The sequence below is a fragment of the Ursus arctos genome, chromosome X (assembly GCF_023065955.2).
Source record: "Ursus arctos isolate Adak ecotype North America chromosome X, UrsArc2.0, whole genome shotgun sequence".
NCBI lineage: Eukaryota > Metazoa > Chordata > Mammalia > Carnivora > Ursidae > Ursus > Ursus arctos.
Genome location: NC_079873.1, coordinates 1,748,265 through 1,766,517, shown reverse-complemented (window position 1 = coordinate 1,766,517; position 18,253 = coordinate 1,748,265).

Below are 18,253 nucleotides of genomic sequence, written 5' to 3'. Positions count from 1 at the left end.
CAACCAGGCATCAGCCCTGTTTCCAGGACGTTCCCCTGTGTAAGGGGGAGGTTCTTTGGGTAGAAATGCAACTCAACGCAATGCCCAAGGAGGTGCGGGGGAGAGGAGTACCTGTGCTTTCAGAATTATGGGATTAGGACTGGGTACCCAGGCTTTCCTGGGGGCGCTTTTCCTGGGGGCAGGTTCCACCGCCAGTAAATGGGGTCGGGCAGGTGACTGCATGGACTGGGTGTGGGTATTGGGGACCGTGTGGACCCCAATCCACAGGCGGTGACGTCTCCGTTGGACAGGTGCAAGTATGGCTTCAATGGTGTCATTATGCACACGGGCCTATTACTACCCCGTATATGACATCTCCTGCCCTGGCCCCAGGCTTCCTGATAAGGAAGGACTGACTGTGCTGTATATATGGTAGTATATGCAGGCTCCAGCCCTGCAAGTGAGAGGGACTGTGCCATATATATGCTAGTATATGCCCAGCCACAGCCCTCCAGGTGATGGGACTCTACCGTATCTATGGGAGTATATGCCCAAGCTGAGAGGGACTGTGCCATATATAGGGTAGTATATGCCCAGCTCAGCCCTCCAGGTGATGGGACTCTACCGTAACCATGGGAGTATATGCCCAGCTCCAGCCCTTCAGTTAAGCAGGAGTCTGCCATATATATGGTAGTATATGTGCAATCCCAGTCGTGCAGGTGAGGTGGACTCTACCGTATATATGATACTATACGCCTTTATGATGTTCTCCATGTTGCAACAATCTTACTGAAGGGGCGTGGGTTGCGCCTCAAAATTAGGTGTTTTGTGTTTTGGGGTTTTTTTTTTTTGTAATTATCTGGTTAACTCAGTCAGTTAAAGTTGCCAAAGTGATTCATCATCCCTAAAAGTGCTATTTCTTGTTCTTTCTCTATTTGATATCACCCTGGAGATCTTTTAACAATGGAATCATGACAGCATTTCTTTACAATAGAATAAGCACATTTTGCAATCTTTGCTGAGCGTGGCATTTTCCAAATCTCGGTTAGATTTCACTGTCAGTGATTTATCTTCCTGATTCACTTTTGAAGGACTCACATGTCCCTGCGGGATGTCATGTGAGTGACTGTTTCGAGCTCCAACTACTTTTGGCTTTGATGTTGACATTTTTACATCTCTCAGAGATTCCTGCGTCCACATGCCCCCCCCCCCCCATTTATTCAAAAACCAATTCTGGGAAAACCACTCATTATGTCATCATGTGTTAGAGTTCCCTGTTCTGCAAAAACGCCAGCTCGTCGCAGTGAGTGGCGTCTGGGCTTTATCTGGTGCTGACAAGATGTGGGTGAATTTCTTTTTTTTTTTAAACGATTTGTTATTATATTATGTTAGTCACCATACAGTACATCCCCGGTTTCCGATGTAAGGCTCGATGATTCATTAGTTGTGTATAACACCCAGTGCACCATGCAATATGTGCCCTCCTTACTACCCATCACCAGCCTATCCCATTCCCCCACCCCCCTCCCCTCTGAGGCCCTCAGTTTGTTTCTCATAGTCCATAGTCTCTCATGTTTCATTCCCCTTCTGATTACCCCCCTTTCTTTATCCCTTTCTGCCCCTACCGATCATCCTAGTTCTTATGTTCCATAGATGAGAGAAATCATATGATAGTTGTCTTTCTCTGCTTGACTTATTTCACTTAGCATTATCTCCTCCAGTGCCGTCCATGTTGTAGCAAATGTTGAGAACTCGTTCTTTCTGATAGCTGAGTAATATTCCATCGTATATATGGACCACAACTTCTTAATCCAGTCATCTGTTGAAGGGCATCTCGGCTCCTTCCACAATTTAGCTATTGTGGACATTGCTGCTATGAACATTGGGGTGCATATGGCCCTTCTCTTCACTACGTCTGTATCTTTGGGGTAAACACCCAGTAGTGCAATGGCTGGGTCATAGGGTAGCTCAATTTTTAACTTTTTAGGGGACCTCCACACTGTTTTCCAGAGTGGCTGTACCAACTTGCATTCCCACCAACAATGTAGGAGGGATCCCCTTTCTCCACATCCTCTCCAACAATTGTTGTTTCTTGCCTTGTCTGTTTTTGCCATTCTAACTGGCGTAAGGTGGTATCTCAGTGTGGTTTTGATTTGAATTTCCTTGATGGCTAAGGATTTTGAACATTTTTTCATGTGTCTGTTAGCCATTTGTATGTCTTCATTGGAAAAGTGTCTGTTCATATCTTCTGCCCATTTTTTGATTTGATTATTTGTTTCTCGTGTACTGATTTGAGAAGTTCTTTGTAGATCTTGGATACCAGTCCTTTATCTGTGGTGTCATTTGCAAATATATTCTCCCATTCCGTGGGCTGCCTCTTAGTTTTTCTGACTGTTTCCTTGGCTGTGCAGAAACTTTTAATCTTGATGAAGTCCCATAAATTCATTTTATCTTTTGTTTCTCTTGCCTTTGGGGATGTGTCATGAAGAAGGTTGCTTTGGCCGATGTCATAGAGGTTGCTGCTTATGTTCTCCTCTAGAATTTTGATGGATTCCTGTCTCACATCGAGGTCTTTCATCCATTTGGAATTTATTTTTGTGTATGGTGTGAGATAGTGGTCAAGTTTCATTCTTTTGCATGTAGCTGTCCAGTTTTCCCAGCACCATTTATTGAAGAGACTGTCTTTTTCCCACCGGATGTTTTTTCCTGCTTTATCAAATATTAGTTGCCCAAAGAGCCGAGGGTCCATTTCTGGGCTCTCTATTCTGTTCCATTGGTCTATGTGTCTGTTTTTGTGCCAGTACCATGCTGTCTTTGTGATCACAGCTTTGTAGTACAGCTCGAAATCCGGCGTTGTGATGCCCCAGCTTTGTTTTTCCTTTTCAACAGTTCCTTGGAGATTCGGGGCCTTTTCTGTTTCCATACAAATTTAAGGTCTATTTGTTCCAGTTCTTTGAAAAACGTTCTCGGTATTTTGATCGGGATAGCATTGAAAGTGTAGATTGCTCTGGGTAGCATGGACATTTTAACTATGTTAATTCTTCCGATCCATGAGCATGGAATATCTTTCCATCTTTTTATGTCTTCCTCAATGTCTTTCAAGAGTGATTTATAGTTTCTAGAATATAGGTCCTTTACGTCTCTGGTTAAGTTAATTCCAAGGTAACGTATGGTTTTTGGTGCTATTGTAAATGGGATGGATTCCCTAATTTCTCTTTCTTCGGTCTCGTTATTCGTGTATAGAAATGCAACTGATTTCTGAGCATTGATTTTGTATCCCGCCACCTTACTGAATTGCTCTATAACTTCTAATAATTTGGGAGTGGATTCTTTTGGGTTTTCCATATAGAGTATCATGTCATCTGCGAAGAGAGACATTTTGACTTCTTCTTTGCCGATTTGAATACCTTTGATCCCTTTTTGTTGTCTGATTGCTGTTGCAAGGACTTCTAGTGCTATGTTGAATAATAGTGGCGAGAGTGGGCATCCTTGTCGAGTTCCTGATCTTAAGGGAAAGGCTTCCAGCTTTTCCCCATTGAGAATAATATTTGCAGTAGGCTTTTCATAGATGGCTTTTATGAGACTGAGAAATGTACCTTCTATTCCTACACTCTGAAGGGTTTTAATCAGGAAAGGATGCTGTATTTTGTCAAATGCTATTTTGGCATCGATTGAGAGGATCATATGGTTCCTGAGTCTTTTCTTCTTGATATGATGTATCACGCTGATTGATTTGTGAATATTGAAGACGTGGGTGAATTTCTAATTCATCAGACCTGGGGATGCGAGCGGCAGAGCTTAGCCCTTCGCCAGGACGACGTACAAGACACCGAATCATAAGTTATCTCCTGCTCTCAAGACCACTTTTCCCTAAGTATCTCTTTCATGGTCTTGCATGTTTCTTGCTCACCAATTCTATATATGGTGTTCAGAAAACCCACGAAAGGTGCAGAAAGGGGACATCAATAACGTGCAGGTAGAAAGCACTCTGTGACGGTCTTGCCACTTAGTCACTCGTAAGAAAGAGATGGTGGCTAGGAGATGGGGTTGGCCCCAAAGGAGCCCAGCCAGAGAAGGGCATGGACCCACTTCCCGGAGCTCTATTTTTAATCTTTTTATCTGATGTTGAAAGTTCTCCACTTTTTTTTTTCTCCCACAACACATTTGATTGGCAAGCCTAAGGATGAGTCAGTAAGTCATGAATCCTCCTTAAAACAAGCCACCCTTGATTCAAACCTAATTATGTTTTGAATCAATATTCTCTCTTTAGTTTATTTTTTATTGTATGTATTTATTTTTTGAAGATTTTATTTATTTTAGAGAGAGAGAGAGCACAGAGAGAGCAGGGAGAGGGACAAGAAGACTCCACGTTGAGCACAGAGCCCCACGCGGGGCTCGATCTCGCCACCCTGAGACCATGACCTGAGCCAAAACCAAGAGTCGGATGCTTAACCGACAGAGCCACCTGGGTGCCCTGTGTTTATCTTATTTTTAAATAGGTTCCACTCCCAGCATAGAGCCCAATGCAAGGCTCAAACTCAAAACCCTGAGATTAAGCCCTGAGCTGAGATGAAGTCAGACACTCAACCAACTGACCTATCCAGGATTTCCGAGTCAATATTCTCTTTGAGGACCGGTAAATTTTTCATCATTGACCCAGACACACACACGCACACAAACACACACCTGAATTCAGCCCCAACAGCCCCATTGTTACATTTGCACGCATCCCTAGTCATCTTGTCTTTTCCCCCTTTCCCTGGGTCTGAGCCTTGGCTGACTCATGTCCTATCATTGGCCCATGTTGGCCGGCTCTTGACGAATTTACAAACCGGGTACACTTTTCTTCACTTCTCCCAGCTCTGCTCCTTCTGTTTGTGGCCTCGTCGCTTTAAAATCCACCCCGGCCTCTGTCTCGAGCTCACAATGCATCTCTTTGTTCTGTGGGTCCTGAGCAAAGTAACCTAAACCGCCAGTTTCACAATGAGGTACAGAAGGCTTCCAAAAACACCCAGACTTTCAAGCCTATAGAAGGGCAAAAACACACACGATCATGACACATGGTTTTCATCTAAAGGACTAAAATAATTCAAAAGAAGTCAGCATTTTTAAAATTAATTAGTGCCCTGCCTCTCGGTGAAAAACCAGAGAATCGTCTGTTGTGCAGCAAACTGAGGTCATGATTTCTTTTTTTTTTTTCCCTTCTATTTTTTTCTGTTCAAGCAGATGGTTTGCATTAAAAATGATACTGGCTAAGGGAATTTCAGCCTTTGGGGAAATTCCTCCAAATGGAGTTTCATGAGACGCCGCTGCCGTGTTGGGGAGCACACAGACGGTAACCACACGCAGCAAAGCTCCAGGAAAGATGGTTTCTCTCCCGCGTCCTCCCTGGGGGACGCCACCAAGAGGCACCTTCACCCCCAGCCAGGCTCAGACAAATCCCCGGGAACCTGTGCATTTGGGGGTTTGCACATGGAGCCACTCCCTGCAGCCGGAACGTTCCTCACACATGCAGCTGATTTCCCCCATCACAGAAAACGCAGTGGAAGCAGGACACGGAAGGACCGGACAGAGAACAGAGGAAGAGGAACACTCCCTGAGCTCAGATGCGTCCATGACCGTCATTCCCAACAAATGCTCCTGGATCCTTACCGTGGAGAGACCAAGTATCCAAAGGAGACACGGCCACACCAGCTGTTCAAACTGCACTCTGACCCACGACTTCCAAGCGAGCTGTCCACACAGCCCAGCAGCCCTTGAAGCCATCGGCCCCAGGCGTGCAGGACTTGGATCAATGCCTGCTAAGATCCCCAACTGTCACCCCTGTTTCCACCTAACAGCAACCCCAGAAAGCACATTGTGCTCCCCTGACCGATCTCTAGGATGCCCTGCTTCTTTCCCTGACAGCAGGCCCCGGCCAGGACATACCTGCATCTTCCTTTTATCCGTGAGATGGGGGACTACCCCTCTGCTTGCCTGGGAGCCTTTACCCAACACAGATGATGGTGGCCAACTCCTTCGTGAGCTTGGGTGGTCTCCATCGTTCCCTCACCATATCTGTACCTCTTTCATGAACTGCCCCTGGTCCCTATTTTCAGCACCCGATGTCTGTGCTCTCACAGCTCAGACCGATGGCCCCTGCTATCCCCTTGCTAGCAGCCCTGAGCCCAGTCCCCTCTTCTCCGTCCTAGATGGCTGCCACCTGCCATGCATCCTGCAAAGCCCACCCACGTGCTGTGGCCTCCGTTCCTGTCCTCACCCATGTCCGCATCACCTGTCCCAAGTTCTGCAGACCTTCTGTTTGCCCGGGTCTCATATCCGTCAAATCCTGTCTCCTGGCCGAAGACAAGGCAGCCTGATTCATGCACTGGGAGGACGGGGTCAGCCTACGTATTTGTCTCTGTCTGTAAAATACAGATGAGCAAATCCTCGTGGCTTGCATATCAAATATATTTATTCTGATTTCTCCAGTCTCCCCTTGACAGGCACTCCTATCGCTCGCCTTTATTTCCATGCAATACACCACGTCACGGAGAATATGATATCACCCACAATTTTAACGTATTTCCGTAGAGTGTATTACCCGATGGATAACTGCCTTCGCCCAGCCCTCTGTGTATTCAGAAAGTTCCTCTTTGCAAGAGAATCAACCCAAATCATGCTGCTGTGAATGCCTGAAACGGCCTCATTTTTCACGGGCGTCGGGAAAGCATGTCGGAAGGAACACCTGCCAGGTTCTTGGAGGGGATGGTTCTCAGCCTCACATGAGCGACCGTGAATACACAGATACGTGGCTGTGAATCCAAGAATCCGATGATCCAGACGTCTTACCACCGGAGCTCTGCTCTCCCAGCAAAGCCTGAGCTTCCTGAGGCTTTGGGATGGATGGGGAACCACGTAACTCAAGGTTCGCTTTAACGTTCTCTTCCACCTGTAAAAACGTCTTCGGGGAACCGGACGCCTGATATGTCATGAGTGCACACAGCAGACATTTCCAAAAGCACGACAAAGAAGAGATTCACTGGACCTGATTGTGGGTTTTCACACCGCTTGCCCGTGTCCAGCTCACACAATCAAGGTCCACGTGTGGCCAACAGGTGCATGAATGGGAGTTCAGCATCATAAGTCACCAGGGAAAAGCACATCGAAACCACAGCGAGGGACTGCCCCATGCCTGTTAGGGTGAGTGTCACAGAGGAGACACGTATGATGCCATGTGTTGGCAGGAATGTGCACACAAAACAGCTGAGCCCCAAAACTTATTCTCGTAGGATTATTTGACTTGCAGCCACCATGGTCATGCCACGTGCTTGGTGTCTTGTGCTAGGAAGGGATGTGGCTCCTACGAGTCAGTGGGGTGACAAGCCCTTGACCGAAGGGAGAAAAACACGCCCGTGTTTGAAAAGATCGCTCTCCAATGCCTGCCCTCCCTTGCTGGATCTGTCTTTATCAAGACCCCCTCTTCTCGTGTCCCACTCCTCCAACGTAAATCCCATGGCCCAGCATTTGAAGGATTCTCCCCAATTTCTACGTCTGTGACCCACTGTCCATTCAAACACCTAATTGGAAAGTGGGCATCTTTGGGGGACCCCAAGTGCCAGAAGCTCTCCTGGACCCAGGAAGTGCTTTCCCACCAGAACTGGCATAGTGGGGCCCCAACCCCAAACCAGAACCCCAAACCACTCCTCCTTCCCACTGTGGTTTCAACCTTTCAATTTTCAACCTCTTCAACCTTCAACCCATTCTCCAAAAACACCAAGACTCTTCTACTGCTGACGCCCTCCCAACACACATAATAGGTAACCTTGCCACATACTTCCAGGAAAGGCAACACCTGTCAACAGGGAATTCGCCCCACTTCCTACTCCCAGACCCCCTGACCTCCTCATACCTCCTCCCCATCTTCCGCAGAAGATGATGCAAGATTGCGTGCTGTCGTGGCTTGAACGGTGTCCCCCCCTTCAAAATGCATGTCCACCTGGAACTTCAGAACGTGACTTTATTTGGAAAGAGGATCATTGCAGCTTAAGACGAGGTCATACGGGGGAAGGTATATGCTGAATCCAATGGCTGGTATCCTTCCAAGAAGAGGAGAAGACACGGATCTAGAGAATAAAGGCTTGTGAACACAGAGGCAGAGAATGGGGTGATGCTTCTTCAAGCCAAGAATAGGGAAGGGAAAAATCTTTTTCCTCTACCCTGTTATGTTCTGTACCTGGGACCTGCCAATTAAACCGATAGTAGACTCATAAAAGAACAACTAGTTTGAATTGTGTATTTATGTGCCTGTGGGAGTTCATAAAGAAAGATATAGCTGAAGGAGGCATGGCTTGTGTCCTTCAAAGAAGAGGAGAGGACACAGACCTAGAGAAGAAGGGCTCATGAAGACAGAGGCAGAGAATGGGGTGATGCTTCTCTAAGCCAAGAGTGGAGGAGGGAAAAATCTTTTCCCTCTATCCTGTTATGTTCTGTACCTGGGGCCCACAAATTAAACTGATAATACACTCATAAGAGAACAACTAGTTTGAACTATATACTTATGTGCCCATGGGAGTTCACAAAGAAAGTTGTATCTGAAGGAGGAGGTCGGATGATTGGGGTTTGTGTAGCAACTTAGACTCAACAAAGGAAAATAAGTTTGGGCTTCCTGTAGGAGGAGGCAAGTTATGGGAAGGGAGGGGGGAAGAAGTGTGTGATAAATACCATTGTCTTGTTATGCATACAAGACTCTCTCGGGTAATGAGAAATGTCTCTGAAACTAACTCTCTTTCTGGTAAGAAGCATCTCTGGAAATGTAGATTTCCTTTTACAAAAAAGAAAATTTATATGCTCTATTTTTAGGCAATTAGGGAAAGGTAAAGAGCTTTTCCTGCCTCTGCGGGTTCACAATCACCTTTAGTTCACCATATACATAATGCTTGATTCTTCTATGCATACCATTGAATTTGAGAATTTATTTTTCTCATTCTGCATGTTTTAGACTATTCTTTTTGGTAGCAAGACAGGACTGTGTACAAGGGTGAGTTTAAATAAACGTAAATTGTAGTGGAGTCTGCCTGAGGGCAACAAGACTCCCCACTGCATTTTCTCACCCAGCAGACAAGTGTTTCATATCATCTATGTTCCCCCTTCTTGGCTTTCACACAGCACTGACCTAGCGAAGTATTTTCATGCCAAACAGCCTCAACTGGACTCAGAAGCTGGGTCCGTCCAGTGGTGCCCACAGGCCCCACCAAACACCAGGTCCTTCCTAATTCCCCTCATCTCTGACCCCACAACCTGCCCCGGGGAACACCACCCCTCCCGCTGCACGGAACACCGGTTCCCTCCATCCCTTCTCCAAAATGAAAAAATAGAATGAAAAGTAGAGGTCACACCCTGAAAACACAGGTTTTGAGGAAAACATCATGTTCTTCCAGATGCGGCTTATGTGCTCCCCGTTTGGAAGATTTAAGAGAAATAAAGTGGAAATGTGCGCCCTGCCCCGGGCTTTGCATGGAAACACCCCTCACTGGGCAGCCAAGGAGCAGCAGCTCTAATGGGGAAAGAGGAGCACAAGAAACAGGGACTGGGGTGCGTGCGGTTGGGGGTGGGGAGGAAAGTCTGCATGGAAATAAATATTGCGGGTCTGTGTCTGTGTGTCTCTGTGTCTGTGTGTGTTTCTATGTGTGTGCTTGTTCCTGTGTGTGTGGTTGTCTGTGTATCTGTGTCTGTGCTCAGCGTGCGTGCACATGTCCACAGCTCCACGACCCCAGAAGGACCCATGACCATGACTCCCGTAACCTTTCCCTGGTGGCCTCGGACGCTTTTCCAACCGTCCCTCCCAGCTGCCTAGACGGGTCTCCTAAAATTCTGCAAATAGCTCTAAAGACTGTCGGCACGCCTCGATGGTAGACACTACACAGTCCTACAATTTCTGAGAGCCCATCCTTGCAACGAGGAGATTATTCCAAACCTCACAGGCAGAAAAGACACGTCCCCCCTTCAGCCTGTTTCTCAACAAAACAAACACCCTCAGATCAACACATTCTTGGCACTTGGAAAATCACCCCAGAGCTCACACAGAGCCACGCCATCCCCATGGATGCACGGCGGCACAGAAACCAGCTGCCACCCCTCCCCCTCCACCGACCACCCCAAGCAGGACTGAATCTACAGGTGCTCAGGAGGAAAAATCCTGAGGAAGGGGTTCAGAAGAAGAACAGCATTGGGTCAGGGACCTTTATCTTGATCCAGCTGGCTGGATTCCAGCCCTGGGGACCCCCAGGGGTCAGAGGCTTTGTATACATAAATGCAATTACCCCACCCCCTGGGCTTCCATGGGTGGGGAGCTCAGCTCTGCAAAATGGGTGGGGGCTCAACCCCAAAGCCAAGTGTGAACCACTGTGCTGAGCTGCAGAGACCAAGTGTCTGTATGTTTAATAGGCAATGAGAGACACAGAGACGAAGAGATGACAGGGAAACAGGGGGAGACAGGGAGGTCCCACTCCGTGGGCAGCGACATTTAAAAATCCAACACACCCCTGGCCTAGAGCAAGACAACTAGACAGAAAATAAATCCCCATATTCAGATAACTAGATTTTCTCCATTTCCCAGGAAAGCAGATGGAAAGCCCCGAATTATTTTTCTAGGTCCTGACTCATCGGGGAAATTCCTCCCACATTGTGGCAGTCATGGGCGTGCCCGTCCTAATTTAGGGCCCAGGAGAACTCTGCGTGTTTCTCCCTGATTTTCTGGGAGAGGTGGATGCGGACACGGATGGAGAGGGGGGACATCGGGGGGTGCCCGTGAGCTGGTGTTTAAGGGGAGGCCCCTTGTCAAAGCCTGCACTCACACTTGGGTCCCTGCTACCAGTTGAAGGCTCTGTTTTATGGGCTTTCATCTTCCTTGTGATGCTTTTGCACATTCTGAGTCGGAAAAGGAGGCCTTGGTGAATGCTTTCCCCCTCCCCCGGGGCTCGACTGTCAAGGACCCCTTGAGGATGATTTGAGGTTTGCTTCTTGGTGTTTTCCAAATGATTCGAGCCTGCCCTGCATTTGCAGGGGCTGTCCTGGGGCTTTTCATGACATGCGATCATGCAACCCTCAACCATGAAAAGAAGCACCACTCCCGTACTGAGAACTACAGTCGCGATGCCCACGTAGAAAAACTTTGAAAAATGATCTGAGCTTCCAACTGTCCTCGGTTTCACATGGGAAGCAAGTCTGCAAACACACAGAGGAAGATTTGCTTTGAACACACATGTGGTTCACAAGCAGGGATGCCAAACAGGACAATGTCACCTTACAAATGATTGATGAGAGGTTTGCTGATATTTGAAACTCTCCAAATTGCTTACTGGCAATAAAATATTTCTGTCTCCCCACATTACCCTGCCTGACACAGACGGAACGTTGTAGCCAACTTTCAAAAAAGTTCATTCGGGCCATTTTAGCAACAAACTGTCTGATTCAACAACCAAAAATTCTTAGTGAAAGGCTCTACAAATCAGCGAGTGCTGTTTTCAGGATTATTAATGAAGTTAAGAGGGCACCCTTGGATGACAGTCCTTTATATATTGTAGAATAAGATAGCTCTCCAGAAAAAAATGGCGCATGGACATTTTTTTCATGACTTGACATGTCTGTGTATTCTTGATTCAAGTAAGTAACAAAATTGAATGATTAAGCAATAAAATATCTTCATTTGCATCTATATGTCATTTGTCTGTCACCTATCTCTTATCTAGCAATCACATCTATCTCCTACCTATCATCTATCTCCCCATCCTTCCATCCCTTCATCCCTCCATCTGTCCATCCATCTATCCATCCCTCCCTCCATCCATCCTATCTATCTAATCTATCTATCTATCTATCTATCTATCTATCTATCTATCTATCTATCATCTATCCAACTATCTATCCTATCCTATCTACCTATCTATCCATCCATCCCTCCATCTGTCCATCCATCCCTCCATCACTCCTTCCATCTGTCCGTCCTTCCATCTATCCATCCATCTCTCCATCTGTCCATCTGCCCATCCATCTATTTTATCTATCTATCTATCTATCTATCTATCTATCTATCTATCCATCCATCCATATCTATCTATCTATCTATCTATCTATCTATCTATCTATCCATCTATCATCAGTCCATTCTTCTATCCTATCCTATCTACTTATGTATCCATCCATCCATCCCTCCATCTATCCTATCCTATCTATCCCTTCCTCCATCCATCCATCCCTCCATCTATCCTATCCTATCTATCCATCCCTTCCTCCATCTGTCCATCCTTCCATCTATCCATCCATCCATCCATCCATCCATCCATCCATCCATCCATCTTATCTATCTACCTATCTGTCCGTCCATCCATCCATCCATCCATCCATCCATCCATCCATCTTATCTATCTACCTATCTGTCCATCCATCCTTCCATCCATCCATCCATCCATCCATCCATCCATCCTTCTATCCATCCATCTTCTATCCATCCATCTTTGTATCCATCCATATCTACCTATTATCTATCAATCTTTGTATTCATCCATCCATCCGTCCATCCATCCATGCATCTATGTATCATCTCTAGCTATCCTTCCATCATCCATCCACCCTGTCTATGTATCTCTGTATCTATCATCCATCCCTACATCTATCTATCTATCTATCTATCTATCATCTATCTATCATCTATCCATTTTTCTATCCTATCTTATCCTATCCTATATACTTATGTATCCATCCATCCCCCCTTCCATCTGTCCATCTGTCCATCTATCCATCCATCTTATCTATCTACTTATCTGTCCATCCTTCCATCCATCCTTCTATCCATCCATCCTTCTATCCATCCATATCTACCTGTTATCTATCAGTCTAGTATCCATCCATCCATCCATCCATCCATCTATCTATCATCTCTAGCCATCCTTCCATCATCCATCCTATCTATCTATCTAATTATCTATCTATCATCTATCCATCCATCTATCTATCATCTCTCTATCCGTCTATTACCTACCTACGCATCTGCATGGTTTCATCCCTTTCCCCAGTACCGTCTGGACACAACTATGTGCAACCAAGCAGCCACCACATTTTCAACAGCATGTGCTGTGTAAGAGGCATTTGCAAAGAGTCCACATTCCTTTCTCTGCAGGAAGTGATCAGAGCCCTTTGGCAGGGAAGCCGGCTAAGCTGTGATTCCATTTGGATTTAATAAATGATTCCATGTAACTCTGCAAAAACAACAAGCAAGTCTAGATTTCTTGCACGGTGACAAGATCTGGGATATGCATTAACGAGAGAGGGCAATGATGAACTTAACATTTGTCTGGTATAAATAAGATTTGCCGTAGGTTTGTGTGTGTGTGTGTGACCCAATTATAGTTTCAACATCAATTTTTAAAATTACTCTCTCTGCTTTTGTTAAGGGTCAGTGACATCTTATGGTTTATGGTATATCCATCTGTTCAGAATTTTTCCAACATTTTAACAATTTCCGTTAATATTTCAACTCCACAAGGGATGTTTAGAAAGCTAAATAGTTTAGACTCTGGGTTGATCCCACTGTTTCAAAAGCATCAGTTGGGCTTATAGTATTTGAAGTGGAAGAATTTTTTTTTTTCATGGGAATGGAATTTCCACGTGGCTTTTAAAAAGCACCTATGACCCATGAAGGGCAAGATAAAATGCTTCCCCTAGAACTGCAGTTGGGTGTATACCAAGCATTTGTAAACCCAGATGAGTACAATAACCAAGGGTGTTTACTGCCAATAAGCAGAACTGATAGACAGAAGCTTGTCTCATTGTTTTGTTTTGTTTTGTTTTTTGTTTTGTTAAGATTTTATTTATTCATTTGACAGAAAGAGCAGAAGCAGTGGGAGAAACAGAGGGAGAAGCAGATTCCCAGCTGAGCAGGGAGCCCAATGTGGGGCTCGATCCCAGGACCCTGAGATCATGACCTGAGCCAAAGGCAGATGCTTAACTGACTGAGCCACCCAGGCATGCCTAGGCTTGTTTCTTTGTACACAAAACTCTGTGCACCTGCATGAAGCATGGGCCCTCTCATGTCTTCTGGACTCAGACATTTGTATAACTCAGGTTAACATAACATATAAGACGAGGCATTTCAAGAACCATTGCAGAATCTCTCCCCCTAGAATAGCCATTTTATACATTCAGCTACTCTTCTATTGCCAATATCAGCTGATTTTCTCTAATCTTCGAATTCTTTCCAAAGAAAGAAAGAGAAGAAAGAAAGAAAGAAAGAAAGAAAGAAAGAAAAGAAGAAAGAAAGATGCACTTTCCTTTAGGTCATAACCAGCAAGCTTTGTTTTTAATGAAATGAAATCTTGAAAGTTACTCTGCCTTCGTTTTTCTACCCGTTTCCAACTAGCTACTTTTTCCATTGACGTCGACATGTACATGGAATTCTGCTCCCTTGGAAATTATATTTCTTTTGCTGGTCCTAAAGCATTAAAGGTGTCTGGTGAGCTGGCAGGAGGTAGTGAGGTTTTAACAACTTTTGACTTTTCCTCAAATTCATCCAAGACTCAAGTCAAACCAGTAACAGTCGATTCCCTACTATTTACAATAAAGATTCATTAAAGCAAATGTAGAGAGTTTTAAATTTTGCTAAACACCCAAGTGGTAGGCCAGGAATAACGGTTCATGATCGAACTCCTCTCAACCCTCAGAAACACACGGAAACCCAGTATAATCCACTGGCCACTGGGCAGACACCTAATATGGAAACTTTTGTGGGTTAAATGGTGACTCCCAAAATATATGTCCAAGTCCTCACCCCAGAACCTGTCGAACTGACCTTATTTGGAAAAAAAAAAAAAGACTTTTACAGATGGAATAAAGTTAAGGATCTTGAAATTAGGTCATTTTAGTTTATGGTGGGCTCTAAATCCAATGACACTATCTTTATAAGAGACACAAGAGGAGACTCAGAGAGGAGAAGCCACATGAGGACGGAGGCAGAGACAGGAAGGATGTGGCCATGAGCCCAGGGTGCCTGGAGCCCCAGAAGCTGGAAGAGGAGGAAGGACCCTCCCCTGGAGCCTCTGGAGGGAGCACGGCCCTGCCCTGCCTGGATCTCAGCAGCCCTGCCCCGCCTGGATCTCAGGGGTCCTGCCCTGCCTGGATCTCAGACTTCTGGTCTCCAGAGTTGGGGGAGGATGCATTCCTGTGGTTTTAAGCCACCTCATCTCTGGCCATTTGTTCCAGCTGCCCCAGGACACTCCTACGGTTGTTTCCTGGATCTCTTGGCCTGTAAGTTTCTAGCAACACCCATTTCCTTGGTCTCTTTATGCAGGAATCAGTCCTGGATGAAGGAAGACTGGGCACCTGTTTGGAAGTGGGGCTGTGAGTGCCCGTTCGCTCAAAGGTGTGTGGGTGTCCGCTGAGTCTTGGTTTCCTGGCCTAAGAAAATTGTTCCCCAGAGCTGTTCCGTCTCTGCCACATCCTGCCTGTCTTGCCGTCTCCAGCTCCACGGAAAGCCATAGCATTGCACAGAGACAGGCACAGAGATGACCCACCATTTTCCACCTGCCAGAGATGGTTCATGTACAAAATTAAACAGTCAGGGTAGAACGTCTTCCCTTTATCAGAAAGAAGGAAAAACAGACTCATAGGGAAAAGGGAATTTGGTGGTAGTCAGTACGACTTGTTCGGTATAAGAGCTTTTCCCAAGCAAGTGTTGAGTTTTTGAACTTACAGATTCAAACCACTGTCATCACGATCATGGAAAGACTGACCTTCAATCCGGAGGCAAGTGTGACTTCGAAACGATTTCATTAACACGGGCAGACTCTTTCTTTTATTCCTGCTCCTGCCGGACAACACGGTGTTCTCCAAATCCCAATTCGGGAGGGACCCCCCCCTCCATGTGGTCTGTCCTGGGCTCGCATACAAAGTGGACAGGTCTACGCCATGTAGAAAGGGAACATGTCTCTCTCTTTCTCTGCTCTTGACTGTGCAAGGGAACAAAGCCGGGGAGCCCCCTCTCACCCTCAGACCAACGATGCGTCTCATCCAATCCTCACCATGTCCCACCTCCTTGGTATTCCCACCTGGATATTTGGCAGCCCCACCTCAAACTCAGGGCTTTCCACCTGTGGGCTCCTCCCTCCAGCTGCCATCTTTGCAAATGGCACCAGTATCTGTCCAGAGGCTTAAACACAGCAGCAGGAAGTCATCTGGGATAAGCATCCTTTCTGTTCCTTTGCATCCCTACCCCACAACCAACCAGCAGCAAGTCCGCTTACTTCTACTGTTGATATATTTTGGAAAGCAAGGCATCCTTCGCCATCTCTAATGCCGTTCCTGTGGGCAAGGCCACCATCATCGGCCACACAGCCTGCTACCACCAATCTCCCCTCCCGTGCCTGTGTCCTGTGTATGACCTCCTACCACTCATTGCTCAGCCCCCACAGCAGCTGGAGTGATGGCCAACTAAAGACCTGCCCTCCTTAAAACCCACCACGCCTTCCCTGCCCCTTGGACTCATCCTTTAAGCTGCTGGGCAAGACCTCAACCACTTTCTCCCCATTTCGCGGAGGCCTGCCGGGAGCTACTGGAAGCCACCCAGCTTGGGTCATAAACCCTAGCTGTATGCCTTTCCTCCACCCCTGGGTCCTTGCTATGTCAGCTGCTTCCCATCCTTCAGCATCAGCCTAAAGATAGCCCTTATCTTAAACATCAAGAACATGAGTACAGGTTTATACGTATCCAGTGCCACCTAAAATGTCAGAGATGCTTTTGATGAGCACGGAGCTCATCCCAGAATGCCAGCACAGGTCCTGGATGAGACTCGCAGGGAAATCACCTGCAATCAGGGCGGGCTTCCTGATGCGCACCCTATAGGGTCACACAGAAGCCCCTCTCCCCCACGAAAGCCGTGCCTGGCTTAATGTTCTGCCCTCCCCATCCCCACATCTTTAAGGATTTTGAAAGACAGAGCCCAGGGTTTTCATCCCACACGGTGCCCCTCAAATTACACAACCCGTCCTGACCACAAAAGAGGACACCCCCAGACTGAACTCACGTATGCGGTTATCGCACAGACTGAGAACCCACAATAGTAGGTTCAGATACACAAAGCCTGTCTTTGCAAACTTGCAAATTGTGCATACTTTTTAACAATTAGAGTTTTGGAACGGTTCCACAGGCAGAGACTTCAATTTGGTTTTGGGGGTGACAGGGCGTCTGGATCGCTGATTAAAATTCTGCTAAAAAGAAGCAGGGATTTCCTTATGGTTAAGGAAGGGTACAGGTGAGGGAGCTGTGGGGGGATACTTGCACTTCCCTGGTGGAAGTTTTGCTTGCCTTTTATCTAAATGCAGTAGAAAATTGAGTAGAACGTGCCTGGGGAGGTGGCAGGCAGCAAAGCTTTCAGAGTCAGAAAACCATTTTTCCATCCTGACGCCCATCCTACAGAATGCGACTGGAAAATACCCATCGTTGCCTGGGCATCATCCAGAGGTGGCTGGCCCACTGCCCCTCCCCCCACACCCCCTCCCCAAGGAATCCAGATGACCCACCCGGATTGCCCTTCTTGAATACTTGGGCTGTTTCTGGACAGCCCTCTGTGTCCTGCACACGCGCTCTGGCCAGAGGCTGGCTTTAAGTACCAGCGGTCACACAACGCTAGCCCTACGCGTCCTTCCCATGTGTCAATCCATCCAACTGGGGATTTCCTCCAGAAACCCCCCGACATCTGGAGTCACATTTCATGAGAGATTTGGATTTTAAAACGCCCTGTTCTACACGTTGAGACAGGTTGTGTCCAGATCGGAAGAGTTCAACAAAGCATATTAGAGTTATTTGTGTCGTATCCCAGCTTGGGTTATCATTCTTTCCCCCATCCCTTGAACAAGAGGGTCTCAATACGGGAGAAAGGATGCATCTTTGCTCCACGTTTGTCCGGATTCATCAAGGCGTCCCATGAATGCTTCACCGTAGTCAGATTGGGTGAGCAAAACTCATCACAGATCCTACTTGGAATCAACGTACTATGGCTTAGAAAAACCCAGATGATAAATTATGCACATTGAGTACTCCCTCTCTGACTGTGTGTCCTTCTTTAATTTTTGCTTTCTGCGATTCCTACCAGGAAATGTAAGTCATACCCTCTCCAATCCTATCAATTGGAGGGGCGTATGTAACATAATTACCCCTTAAGAACTCCAAAGCAAGTGAGAAGGAATTTCTTGATCCAGTTGGAGCGGATACATTGAAAAGGGTGTCCGTCCCTTGCAAAATCCTT